Source organism: Protomyctophum bolini (assembly GCF_963924005.1).
Source record: "Protomyctophum bolini genome assembly, chromosome: 18".
Taxonomy (NCBI): Eukaryota; Metazoa; Chordata; class Actinopteri; order Myctophiformes; family Myctophidae; genus Protomyctophum; species Protomyctophum bolini.
In genome coordinates, this window is record NC_137879.1 from 42033372 (window position 1) to 42046957 (window position 13586).

Consider the following 13586-nt stretch of genomic DNA (forward strand, 5'->3'; position numbering starts at 1 on the left):
ACTCAAGTAGGCCTACACATTTGTTTGACAAACAACTTTCACTTGTAGTAGTCAAATTTAACCAGGAGTAATATTTTGACTGTACTGCCGTTGAGAACTTTGTCCAACGCTGGTTATACTGCCAAGAAACATTGTGAAATAATCTACCAAACACAAATGTCATTTTTTTTTAGATTAATACACACTATTTATTTGACTATAGAAACAGAATTGTACTAGAAACATGTGATTGACTCAAAGTAAGAAATATAATACACACTTTATTTACACTATACAATAATAATAAAATGAATATAGGCTATTATAAAGACACTATTTACAATGATAATTGATCGAGTGGGAATTTTGGGAAAACAGCACTTCCAGATGCTCCATGTCCAGCTCCAACCCAGGTCTGCTGACTGCACAGCTCTCACCTCCTAGTTCTGGAAGGAAGGGAAAACATGTCAGCTAAAAACAAAGGACTCCACAATTGTACTTTGAAGTGCAATACTTATCGACCTACTGTAATCTTTCTATTAATTTACCAATCTGTGTGTGTGTGTGTGTGTGTGTGTGTGTGTGTGTGTGTGTGTGTGTGTGTGTGTGTGTGTGTGTGTGAATGAGTGCGTGCACGCACAGGCTCTAAGCCAGGGGTCTTCTAGGCAATGATACAGAAAGTAGGCAAAAGCCATACAATGGAAGAATGAGACATGGTACATGTCCTTTAATGCCAGGAACACAGGAAGACGATGGCTGCTCTAACAGAATGACACAATGTAACCTAAGTACTATTACTTGCCCTGCTCTGGAACGCTCTGGGGGCGTTGTTCCTCTGGAGTGCTCTGGGGGCGTCCATGGGCGCTTCAATCAGGATGGCAAAATGTGGTTTCCTCATGGGCTCTGGAACCTTATGTGGGAGAAAATGGAATAGTTTGTAACTTGAACTTGGAACAAATTTTCAGAAACTGAACTGCTAGAAAATCCTTGTTCTGTTCTACAGGTGCATTTTTTTATGTCTTTGCTTACAGTTTTGTTGAAAGTGAAGTATGGCCAGCAAGGTGCTAAACAAGGTCTCCGGACTGACTAAGTTTCTAGCTCGAACAGCAAGATACATGGATAGGGAGACAAAATGAGTGGTGGCCAACTCCCTTATCCTGGCACTGGACCACAGTAAAGTGGGCAAAGGCTTATTCATTTATATAGGAGCCACACAGTGGAATCCCACACGGAAAGAAAATATATGAACCTATATTGCCACATATATGTTCAACATATATGCCACAATATATGAAATTGGACCCCTACATATATGTCTCTCAACATATATGCACATATATATCCATATATGGGCATATATGAATGCTGCATATATGCCCATATATGTGCAACATATATGTAGGGGTCCAATTTCATATATGAATTATAAATGCTAAATATAGGTCATATATGTTTATTTACACATATATGTTAAATATAGGTCATATATGTTGATTTACACATATATGTTAAGGATATGCATACCTACATAAATAAAATAAAACACAACATCTAGAAGTTCAATTAAACATTTATTGAAAATCAATTAAACATCATCAGAAAATCTCAATTATCTGCCTTTCGGCGATGCCTGAGCTCGGTCAACTTGCAGTTGATGGCTGTACCCAGATTGCCTTTAGTAGCGTGCGGCCACTTCTTCATGGTTGCCTCTGCAAAGAGACAAAAAGGACATGAGACGATAGTGGGAAAATGCCTCGAGTCTAGCTTCTAAAGACTCCAAGCATATAAGTTTTGCTACACCACCTGATTTAGTGTAGATGAGTTTCCTGGTGAGTTTATCGGCTGATAGCCCAAAGCCTTTATTCAAACAGTATCTATTTTTTTTTAATAAACATGCAATTATTTTTGAATAGTATGAAAAGTGAGTGCATTTATGAGTCCAAGACACCTTCTATATTTACAATTATTGGTTAGAATTATGTAATAATAATACAATTATGTAAGTTTGTCTTGTCGAATGCTTCTCATGGTATGTTTGACATCACATGAACTTCACTTGTACGGATAACAGATCATCAGCACAGGTTGTTTACTAGAAAGAGCAATAAGCATCACAATCAAGCAAACAAATTAAAGGCAGGAATGAAAATTTATTAAAGGCATATGGTCTGGTCATTGCATGAGTATGGGTGAAGGAGGGATGAATATGCCGGTGTTCTAACACAGTGTTATAACACAGAGGACCACCACAGTGGAGGCAGACTAGGCCAGATCTATTAGAAGAAAGCTGTGATCAGGAAGTGAGCAATTGGAAAGTTAGTGTATGATCACCTTACAGTAGGTGCCAAGCCGTGCAAGGATACCATTAATGGTGTCGATGCTTACCTGATGCCGTATCCACTGATAGCTAATAAATAGTGAAACAGGGATGATAAAGTAGTCAACTTAAGGCATCAGCTATTACCCATTTTCCTTTCTCAATTATTTTGTTTTTACTCACCAATTATGGCTGTCTTTTTCTCAGCATCCAGGGCTTCCAGCTGATCCCCATCCCCTCGCTTTGGCTTGCCACCTTAAGAAATATTTCATGATTATTATTTTGCAAGTGAAAGGTGGGCAATCCTGCCGATTTTCAGCAGCTAATGTTTACATTAATGTCCCTAAAAGGCAATCCGTCGCACACACCAAGACTGTGTTGTAGTTTTTATTCTTGCATGATGGATAAAAACAAACGTTTCGGCTATGAAGGCTGGATAGCCAAAACGTTTGTCCATCATGCAAGAATAAAAACTAAAATGCAGTCTTGGTGTGTGCGACCCATTACCTTTCAAAAATATGATTTGAACAGGTAACGCACCCTAAGTCAGAGCCCAGTGGTCACAATAAATGTTATCTACATTAATGGCCCTAGACCCTTGCAGAATTGGTTCCGATTCCAAATTTCCAATCACACTCTTTCAGTTATGGGGATCCTTGAATTTATAATGTTTGGAAACCACTGGGCTAGCGTGGGACAATTATAAAATAAACATTACTCGCAACAATTGCAGCAGCAAAAACTGTTTAGCCCTTAGAAAACAAGAGTGATAAAGAGAGATAAAGAGTTGTTTTGGTGAATCAGTTTAGAAATGTAATTTGTTTTTACCGTTGAGGTTGCTCTGAAGCAGGGTCTCGAGGGGAAAGGTGCCAAGGAGGAGCATTCGCACCATCGCAGTTGGAGTGGCTGCATTCATGGATGCCTTCCATGTGGCCCTTTTGCAGAACACTCCCGACCCCTTCACAATTTCCACCTGAAAAATACATCACATATAAATGCATTAGTGGGCCTATAACTTTCACAAATATATTTTATGGTATATCATAATTTATTATTAGCATAATACAAACTAGTATAGTTTGTATTGATCAGTAGTAAATAGTTGTCTATGTATGACTGCAGATATCTCAAACCCTCACCCTAACCTCCCACGGGCAGCACACCTAACCTTAACCCTCCCCTCAACAACCTTAATCCGGTCTATGCTATGTCTAACCAAAGTATATGCCTCCAGTCTTGAACTTGATCGAACATGGGCACTGTGGTAATGCAACAGTTTTTCACTTACCCATCCAAAGAAGAACCACTGGCCAGATAATATTTTCAATTTCATGTAGGCTACACATTACACAAATTCTTTACGAATATGCATCTACTTACCATCTCTGGAGTTTTCTCTGGCGCTGGTGGAGTTTTCTCTGGCACTGGAGGTCTCTCTCCATGGAGCTGGAGATTAAACAGTGACATGACATACGTATACGTTAATTCATAATGTGGTAATATGGTTAAAAAATAACCCTATAGAATATGCACATGTCAAATATATCCATGTTGTTTTCCAGCCTCAAAATGTGGTGTATTGAGATCTATTTTGTGCCTGGGGTGGGTGGGTGTTTTGTCACCCACACATGATGTGGACCGATTAGGCTACATGTCAAACCATGTGCATTCATGAAACATACTGCTGTCAAACATGAGTGACTTACTTTGTCATTTCCTCCACCCCCAACATCCTCCACAGGCTGCTCCTGACGCTCCTCAGCTGCCACAGCATTTAGAGGCTTTTACAAGAGAAGCAAGGGGAAATAAATAGTTTGTTAGTTTTCTATGACGAACGTCTAATTTGTTTCAGACTAACTAGACTGCCATTTATTTCCATTATGATATGAAAAGGATTATGGAGGTTTGTTGGCAATGCACAATTGTCACTGATCAGTTTGTGAGATTAGCCCTGCAGACAAATTTGTAGACTTCTTAAGGCTCATACTGTACATAGTCTGGATTTTCGGTGGTGGGGTGACCACCGAACTACAACATGACATCACGACTCTCACGAGCCACGGTGAAGAGCAAACCACCGCCACCACCCCAGCCCCAGCCCTTCTCACACCACCGCTCAACGTTATTTCAGCTCCGGTGGTCAGCTCACCACCGGAAATCCAGACTATGAATGAGCCTTAAGTCACACCATAAAAAAGGAAACCTTGGAATAAAAAAGGTTATACTCACATCCATGTACACAGAGGTTGCTGCACTCTGTTGGAGAAGGAAGACAGTATATTACATTCTTGAACAAGTAAATAAAAAAACAGCAAGTGAATTGTCCTAATTAGCATCACACATCACACAAATCCATAGCTGCTAAAAGGATACAAAAAAGAGGAACTTACTCTAGCAATAGAGGCAATGTCCTCCTTCATTTGAGGAATATCTAGTGGGGAGAATCACATAATTTACAATCAGATCAACATGGCAACTTAAATGCAGTTAACAACCAGGTCCATTGATAGCCCATTTACAAAACAGAGAAGTCCTATCCAATTGTATTAAACCAATATGAAATACAATAATTTAAAAACATACTTACGCTTTATTATAAGGTCCTTTAAATTATCATTTTCCTTCTTCAGGACCATGTTTGCGTCCCTCAACTCTTGTATAGTTGTCTGGAACTGCTTCATTTTCTTATTTTCCCACATTGCACTGTCTTGTTCCTTCTGCATCTCACTTGCAGCCTACACAGACACACAGAGACACTAGTTACTGGCCATGTTACAAATAATGATGTTCACTCACAGTTCTGAGTGAATAATGTTGAATATTAATGCAACAATGGAATAATCAAAGCTGGACACACACACACACACACACACACACACCTTTTTCTTTGTATTAGGTCTCTCGACTTTCTCCTCCTCGTCGTCCAGAAGAGCCTTTGGAACAATATCCTCCTCTTCATCACTGTCATCAACGTACTTTCGGTTGCGCTTGACAACACGTTTAGCAGTAGTGTCAGCCTCATTGCTCTCCATTGCACGGAGTACAGTTTTCAGAGTCATCTCCTTATCTGGTGCAGATAAATAAACATGTTAATAATGTAGGCTCTGTAGCAATCAGTTTCTCTGTTATGAAACAGCTACTGTACAGTTGTTCGTGCCAAACATAGCGTAGTTGAGCTATAGGTTGATTGATTTATTAACAGTGTTCAGAATAGGGACCTTTAAATTTCAAGCACACAACTCAATACAAAAACTCTTAAGGCCCATTATTTATTCTTAATTTGAGCCACGGACCACCATTTGATGAGATTTAGCCTCTCAGACACAAAACAAAATAATATTTAGTTGCCATTGGATAAGATTGTCCACAATTCCATGCTGTATTGAAGTGGTACCATTAGGAGAGATAACAGGCAAATGTTGATCAAAATAACAATTCTTCTACATTCTCTAATTGTGTAGAGTTTTTGTAAAAAGTAATGCAGATGTTTAACAATAATTTTACTCTTGAGAGGCTTAAGAGCGTAGAATGAAACCAAATAGACCTGGGTCCATTTGGTTTAATTTTATGCTCTCAAGCATAATTAACTGTATTAATCTGTATGTATCTGGTGACCACCTGGAACCCTTTAAGGACCACTGGTTGAAAATCACTGCCATAAAGCATTAAACTTGTTTACAATTCCATCGTTTGATCATCAGAACATTGAGATGTACAAAAGGGAAAAACGTATACAGTGAGGGGAAAGGGGGTGGCATTGGCAAGCTGAGATAAAACAGTTCAGGTTTATGTTCATTTAATTTTGTTACAAAAGCTCATGTACATACTTGCAACCTTAAGGATCCTGGCTTGGTATACCGGCCACGTTCCCTTAGGCCCCTTGCGTCCATGGCGCCATTCAACCAAATACACTTCTGGACAACTTTCTTCTCCATCTAGGTAGGCATCTTGGTCAAACTCTCGAACACATGCAATTGGGAGAATGCTCCGAAGTCCTTTATCGGAGCTTTCTGTCCACTCCACCAGGGCAAATGTGAACATGATGACATAAAAGTATTTCTAAATATAATTCTCAAACAAAAGTAGGCCTATCTGTATCTGTCGTAAAAGTTGTTTTCCTGTCAGTGTAAACGGCTGTCGGCTGCTAGCTGGAATTCAAACATGGAGAAAGCCACTGCCGCGCATGCGCAATAAATACGGTGGGTGACGTCACGAATGCGACGCTTGTTGTGAGGGTCGCTTTACGGTGACGTCACGTTATTATTATTCTCTAATAATATATATAATATATACATATATAAACAATAAAAAGGGTAACATTTAGTGACCACTGTTTCTTCAGATTGCATGTTTAACAATAATGTACATTTATAAAATATTAAATAATACACTTTATACTACTCCGAAAATGATCACGTGACCAGAGCCACTAACGTCCGGTTAAATAGCATTAGCCCCCATTAGCACTAGTGGACTTTCCTCCTCTTAGTCACAAATCAACGGGCCAGTTCGCCCGTTAATTTGCCCGAAAGACGTTCATCATGGAGCCATCGGATCGACTTGTGAGATATAAACGATACCTCGTTGACGACGAAGCACCCATTCCACGCACAACAAAGAAAAGATGGAAAAAGAAGTAAGTCATTGTTAAAATGTTTGCTAATGATGCTAACACTAGCATGCAAAAGTCAACATCGAACGTTATAATGAATTTCAGACTCATGTTTCCTTACTTTTGTTTGACACTTGTTTTGGAGATGCAAACGTATATTTTCGAATGCCAATAGAGCTATAATTACATTTGAATTGGTATCCAATTGCTTAGTTAAGGCATGGCAAAGAACATTACAAAAGAAGGTTCTTTTGTAATGTCCATGCCTTTTAACTCAAGGCTTTTTTCACCTCACTGGAACAGAGTGCCTTGGATCCTCTTCTTTAATGCTAACAAACATTGCTGGGATTTGAGTCAAATTGTCAAAGCATGCATACATTCTGTTGTTGGACAGAAATAAACATATTTAATACCCCCTACCCCTTTTAAAATAAGTATGCAAACATTATAATCATGACTCTGGTGAATTTACATGTTACATGTTTACTGAACATTTATTTTCTAATCTCAGGCAATCCACCAAAGATGATGAAGAGGGCCTTGATGAAGCTGATGATGCCTCTGCTTCTACATCACAGTAAGTTTCCAACACACACACACACACACACACACACACAGTATATACACAGATCGGTTGCACCCACTCCTGGTCTGACCCCCATCTGAAAATATGTTGTTCCAGGGACCTCCCCCCCCCCCAGAAGCAAATCTTTGAGTTTAAAACGTTGGCTCTGAAATATATAAAGCTTTGCCCTACATTTTCATGATTTTTCAAAAATAGCAGACCTACAAGCTCGTAGCACGGCACTCGGTGCCGCACTATGAGCTTGTAGATCTGCTATTTTTCAAAAGGGGTTCCTGCCCAAAATGAGTTAAATAATTCCATAATGTCCAAGTTTAATATCAATGTGAAGGTTCTTTTACAAAACGTGTATAGTCAATTATCTCTACTTTTTCACTAGCATTTATCACATTTCTGCAGCCCTAACCACAAGTATTTGACTGCGATCTATGGCTCTGGTTAGTGGAATACTGTACCTATTGTATGTAACAACCGAGACGGCTAGCAATCACACAGCCTGTTCGTCGAAAAACAACTTGTTACATCTTTCATGTAATGCTATACATGTTTTGGAAAATGTTTTTTCTAATTTCAATCAAAATATTTCCAGGAATGTCATGACTGTGGGAATCCTGGACAGAGATGCTGAGGCCCGTACTGCTTCGGATGACGAAGTATGTTGCAAAAAAATTGCTAAAATATTCTAGTACAGACCAGTTAAAAACATTAAAAAAATTAAATGTATTAATCTATCTATGGTCACTTTTTACACCAGACATAAAACACTCAATGGCCTGTATAGGTCTGTGGACTCACTGGACTGTCAGACGTTAATTGTTTGCCATTTCCGGCCTGTATTCACCATCGCTTATTTATGGATCCTGCCGCAAAAGAACAAGGAGGCGCACTCTGTACGTTGCTTCCCTGCTTGCGGTTATGTTTAGGTTAGACTACTAGGTAATTTAAGCAATAGGAAACTTTATGTTATATTATGTTATACTTTAGCTGTTGAGAAATAGCGCAATAGAGCAATCACCTAGTTACTAGTTGCATCATCTCAAGGTCTTGATATTCATGCAGAATATGGTGAATTGCTTTAATCCAGGTGGTTGCCTACCACCCAGAAAAGTACATTTATTTGATGCCGTGCAGTCTTTCATTGAGATTGCTAATCCACTTTTTCATATTCACAGATGAACCAACCACCTGTCCAAAGCTCTCCACCTGAGGAGCCAGTATACAGTCCGTCATCAGACCAGACCCCATCAAAGGAGCAAGTCGAATTGCTGCTTCTGGCATTAAAACTCAAACACGGATTAACTCACACAGCTTTGGAGGATGTTCTTAAACTAATTAACTTTAGTGGTGGTCCAACGCTTAGTGGGTCCAAGTACCTGTTTTATAAGGCCTTCGATACAGTGAAAGACGTATTGGAACTACACTATGTGTGTAAGATTTGCAACCTGAGCATGGAGGAATCTCCTGACACGGTCAAGTGCCCCGCCTGTGACCAGGTCATTTCTAAAGTAGTTGCCCAAAAAGATCAGTGCTTTTTGTACCTGCCTCTGAAAGCACAAATCCAGAAATTGCTACAGGACCACCAGTTAGGGAAACATTTAACACACCGGTTTGAGGAGAAGGACCCCTCCATCATCAAAGATGTGTACGACGGAGAGTTGTATAAAAAGCTTTTACCCCTTGCGTCACTAGACAATATATCTCTTGCATTCAATTGTGATGGAGTGCCGGTGCACAAATCAAGTAAAACCAGCTTGTGGCCAATTTTGTGTACAATCAATGAACTGCCAATACATCTCCGTGGAAAACATGTGATGGTCTGTGGTCTCTGGTTTGGTTCAAACAAACCCAATATGAACACGTACATGAAGCCATTTGTTGATGAATGCATAGAGTTGTATGAAAATGGTCTTGCATGGACAAATGATTGTGGGAAAGTGGTCTCAAGTAAAGTGATTCCTGTATTCCTGGTGGCAGATTCAGTTGCTCGGCCACTTCTTCAGAATTTTAAGCAGTTCAATGGCGAGTTTGGATGCTCTTTTTGCATGCAGAAGGGAGCTACGGTGCTGAAACGCAGGGGGCGTGTGAGGGCATATCCCTATGAAATTGCAGAGTTGAGGAACCCCTCTCAAACTGATGATTTGGTTGAACAGGCTCTCTTGGGAAAACCCACACATGGTGTCAAAGGGCCTAGTACTTTGTCTTGTCTCCCCCATTTCAACATCATTGATGGCTGTGTTCCAGATTACATGCACAGTGTGCTGCTTGGAGTTACTAGAAGCATAACCACACTGTGGTTTAATTCTGAGAACTATCAATCTCAATGGTACCTAGGACGCTTAATAGAACAGATAGATGAGACTTTAACTAGAATTAAACCCCCCTGCAATGTCTCTCGTGTTCCCCGCTCACTTACAGAGAGGAAATTCTGGAAGGCACATGAGTGGTCCATGTGGCTGTTTTATTACAGTGTACCAACACTGAAGGGAGTCTTACCTGAGAAATACCTAAAGCACTGGTTCAAGTTGGTTAAGGGGGTTTCTCTACTGCTTGGTGAAGAGATAACATCACTGCACATTTCTGAATCTGAGCAGTTGCTTACCGAGTTTGTCAAAGAAATGGAGCTCCTTTATGGGACCAATAATGTAACTTTCAATGTTCACTTGTGCCTTCACCTGCCCAATACTGTGAGAAACTGGGGTCCCCTCTGGGCACAGTCTTCATTTGTGTTTGAGTCATACAATGGGGTCATGTTAGACATGATCAAGAGCAGTCAAAGTGTTTCTCAGCAAATCATAAAAACCGTTTGGCTACAGATGGCATTGCCATCACTTGCCAAGAAAGCCATGGAGGGAGCTTCCGATGAGTGCTTGGCTCTGTTTGAGTCCTTTTCCAGTCAGAAAAAACAAATGCAAGAAGTAAATCGCTCTCATGGTGTTACATCTCTTGGCAGGCCAAACATAAGTTTGATGAAAAATGATGATTTTTTGGCCTTGAGTAGCATCTCCCATTCTGTACGTAGAGTACCTGTAAGGTATTTCAGCAGAGCTGTTGTTAACAGTGAAATTATTCATTCTGAAAACTACACTCGTACTTTCCGGAGAAATTCCTATACGGTCATTCTAAATGATCGTGAGGAGAGCATTTTCTCAGTGAAGACTTTCATTGTCTCTGATCTAGGGCAAGGGGAGACATGCTATGCAGTAGGGAGGTACTACAAAAAAGAGAAACATGACATCTGTGGTCCGTTTAAGAACCCTAGTTATTTCATCCCTGTGGGAAAACAACTTGGTCATTTAACGGCTATTGAGGCATCACAGATAAGAGCCAAGTGTTTGTTCTATAAAACGGGGAAGATGAAGGTAGATTTTGTCTTCAAATTCATTAACCGCAGTGAAATGCTGAGCTGAATAGTCCGTTATTGTTTTTCTTATCTGAGAACTAATTGGTTATAGAAGATTTTTTATTTTGTTTTGCCTTTGCTTGAAATATTTGTTTTGAATTCAGGTTTAATTTGTTTGAAAAAATTTATTGTGTAAAACAGTCGTTCTCAACCACTAGTCTGTGGACCACCAGTGGTCTTTGATGGTGTTCCAGTTGCTCCCCACCTGGGAACTCCCCAGCTAAATAATGGAATGTTCATTTAAATAATTATTCTTAAATATCTGCTTTACTTGGTTTACAAGAAGTCTACACAGAATGTAGAAGAATTGTTATTGTCATTTGAATCATTGTTTGCCTTTATCTCTCCTTATGGTACCAACATCAATAAATAAAGTATTTTGTACCTATATGGTGTGCAGGCTCCATCCATGATCTACCAACATCAATACAGCATGGAATTATTCATAGAAAGTTCTTCATGTTTTGGTTCTTAGAGGCTAAATCTCATCAAACGGTGTGGGCAATATGCTGTTGAAAACCACTGATGTAAACAACATTTTAAATGTATTACTGACAGCAAAAGAATATGTCATGTTTTAAGCCATGTTCATTTTAGTTAACATAATACAACATTTATGATTATATGGTAACAGTATAATACCAGTTGGTGAATATCAATGGCTCAATTGCTTCAGGCAATAGAAAACATAATCAGACAATATGTCTTGCATTGAAATCTCTTCCACAATGTACAAACCGGCATCAAATAAAAATAAATATGATAAATATTTATATAGGCATTATGTATGTTGCATATATGCACAAAGTCAAGACATGTATTACCTATATCTGAGGCATTATGTATGACATGTATGCACATATATGAACCTGACTGTGGCATATATGTGCATAGATATAACTTATATATGCACATATATTTCCTATATAGCCACATATATGCACATATATGAACCTGAATATGGCATATATGCTGAATATATTCAGCATATATTCGGCATATATTTGGATATATGTTCATATATTTCCTTTCCGTGTGGGATAGCCTGTGTTAAATCCAGTGTTAAACTGACCTCCAATTTGAGGACATAAAACTAAGACAAAAAATGGCTACTGGAAAAGGTTCCCCTATAAGGGGTCATCTTAGAGACTTAGAGGGATGGATAGGGATGTATTTGTGATGTATTTTAAAGTATTGTTCAGTGTGAGAGGACCCCAGTGGAAATAAGTCTTTGGACTTTACTGTGTAATCCTTGAATCGCTGATTATAATGTTGTATTATGATTGCTTTTCTAAATAAATCAAATCAAATCAAATCAAAGGCCAAATGTTTAACAAAAATGAGCATGAACGAGAGGCTGTGTCAGCGTAACTAAAACTAACATTGTTCAGCCCCCTAGGCTATGCATCACAAGAAAGGTGTCAGGACAAAATCACTTAAACGAATGACTAAAATGATTGATATATATGGAAACAGATTATATTAAAAGCTTTGGACAAGAGTCAAATGTATGGTGGAGGTATAGTGATCATTATACATTCATATAAAAAGGTAAAGCTTAACATAAACCAGGCTAAATATACAAGAGGAAAATCGCTAGCATTATTAGCATTCGTTAGCTTCCATTTCCAACTAACGTAGACATTTTCATAACAGTAAAATGCAAAAGACCGATAACATTAGCAAGACAGGATCATCGCAAAGCCATAAATACCATTACCTTATAATGTACCGGTCGAAATTAAATATTGTAGCCGTAGATCAGAAGAGGTCCATAGAAACTCAATGGAGAATTAAATATTATCCCCTACAAAGTCTAAACCGGAAGAGTAACTGACGTCACGTGAATAGGGTCTCACTTTCGAACGGTGGTTGTTATGACAACCTGGCGGATGGTCACGTGACTCAGTATTTTGGTGTTTAAAATACTTTTTGATAACATTTAAAGCGATGTTTATAGTTTATTTAATTTTATCTTCCTCCAGTGAATGTATATGTATTTTTTTAATGTAAATATGTATTTATTTATTCATTCATGTATTATTTTGTGCCGACCAAAATGACAAGAGCACCGTATTGAATTAATAAATATTGAATTATTTGATAATGTAATGTGGGCCATGCAATGTGGGCCATGGTGTTTATTTATGATTAGATTATAAACATTTAACAATTAAAGCAATAGAACGACATCAGTGTATGCATTTAGGACGAATTACACTCTTGCACGGTAGGTGGCGGTATGCACATCCGGTTTTTTTTGCGATCCGCCATAAAAAGGACAGAAGAAGAACAGCACAGCAAGCAGCTGCGCAGAGCACACATTCCACACACAAACCTGAAAGTTGAAAGATGTTTTCAGCGACAGACAACCAACAAAAAATATCGAGGTAAGGAATTTGAATGCGTGTGGTTATGTTAAACCTCTGTGATGCATGCTCACAGACACTGAACTGTAAGCTTACAAATACAAGGTTTTCGTTCCTACAAGAAAACATACAAGTGCATGCATTTTCTTGTAGGAACGAAAACTGTATTTGTAAGCCTACATAGTGCCTGTGAGCATGCATCACAGAGGTTTAATGCTTACTGGCTGCTAATGGTTATTTTTGCACATTAAGAGTAAATTACGGTGGTTAATATGATATGAAGTGAAGTGCATTTATGTGATTTGAATATGACTGAATTATGTGAT

General features: G+C 38.8%; 1 long non-coding RNA gene across 1 annotated transcript; it reads right to left on the minus strand.

Moving 5' to 3' along the window:
* Nucleotides 1-296: 296 nt before the first annotated feature.
* Nucleotides 297-12706, minus strand: LOC308332938. Its single transcript, XR_013965767.1, has 3 exons — nucleotides 12612-12706; nucleotides 782-889; nucleotides 297-425 (listed from the first exon to the last, which is right to left on the minus strand). It is a non-coding gene; the product is annotated as an uncharacterized lncRNA (long non-coding RNA).
* Nucleotides 12707-13586: the final 880 nt, after the last annotated feature.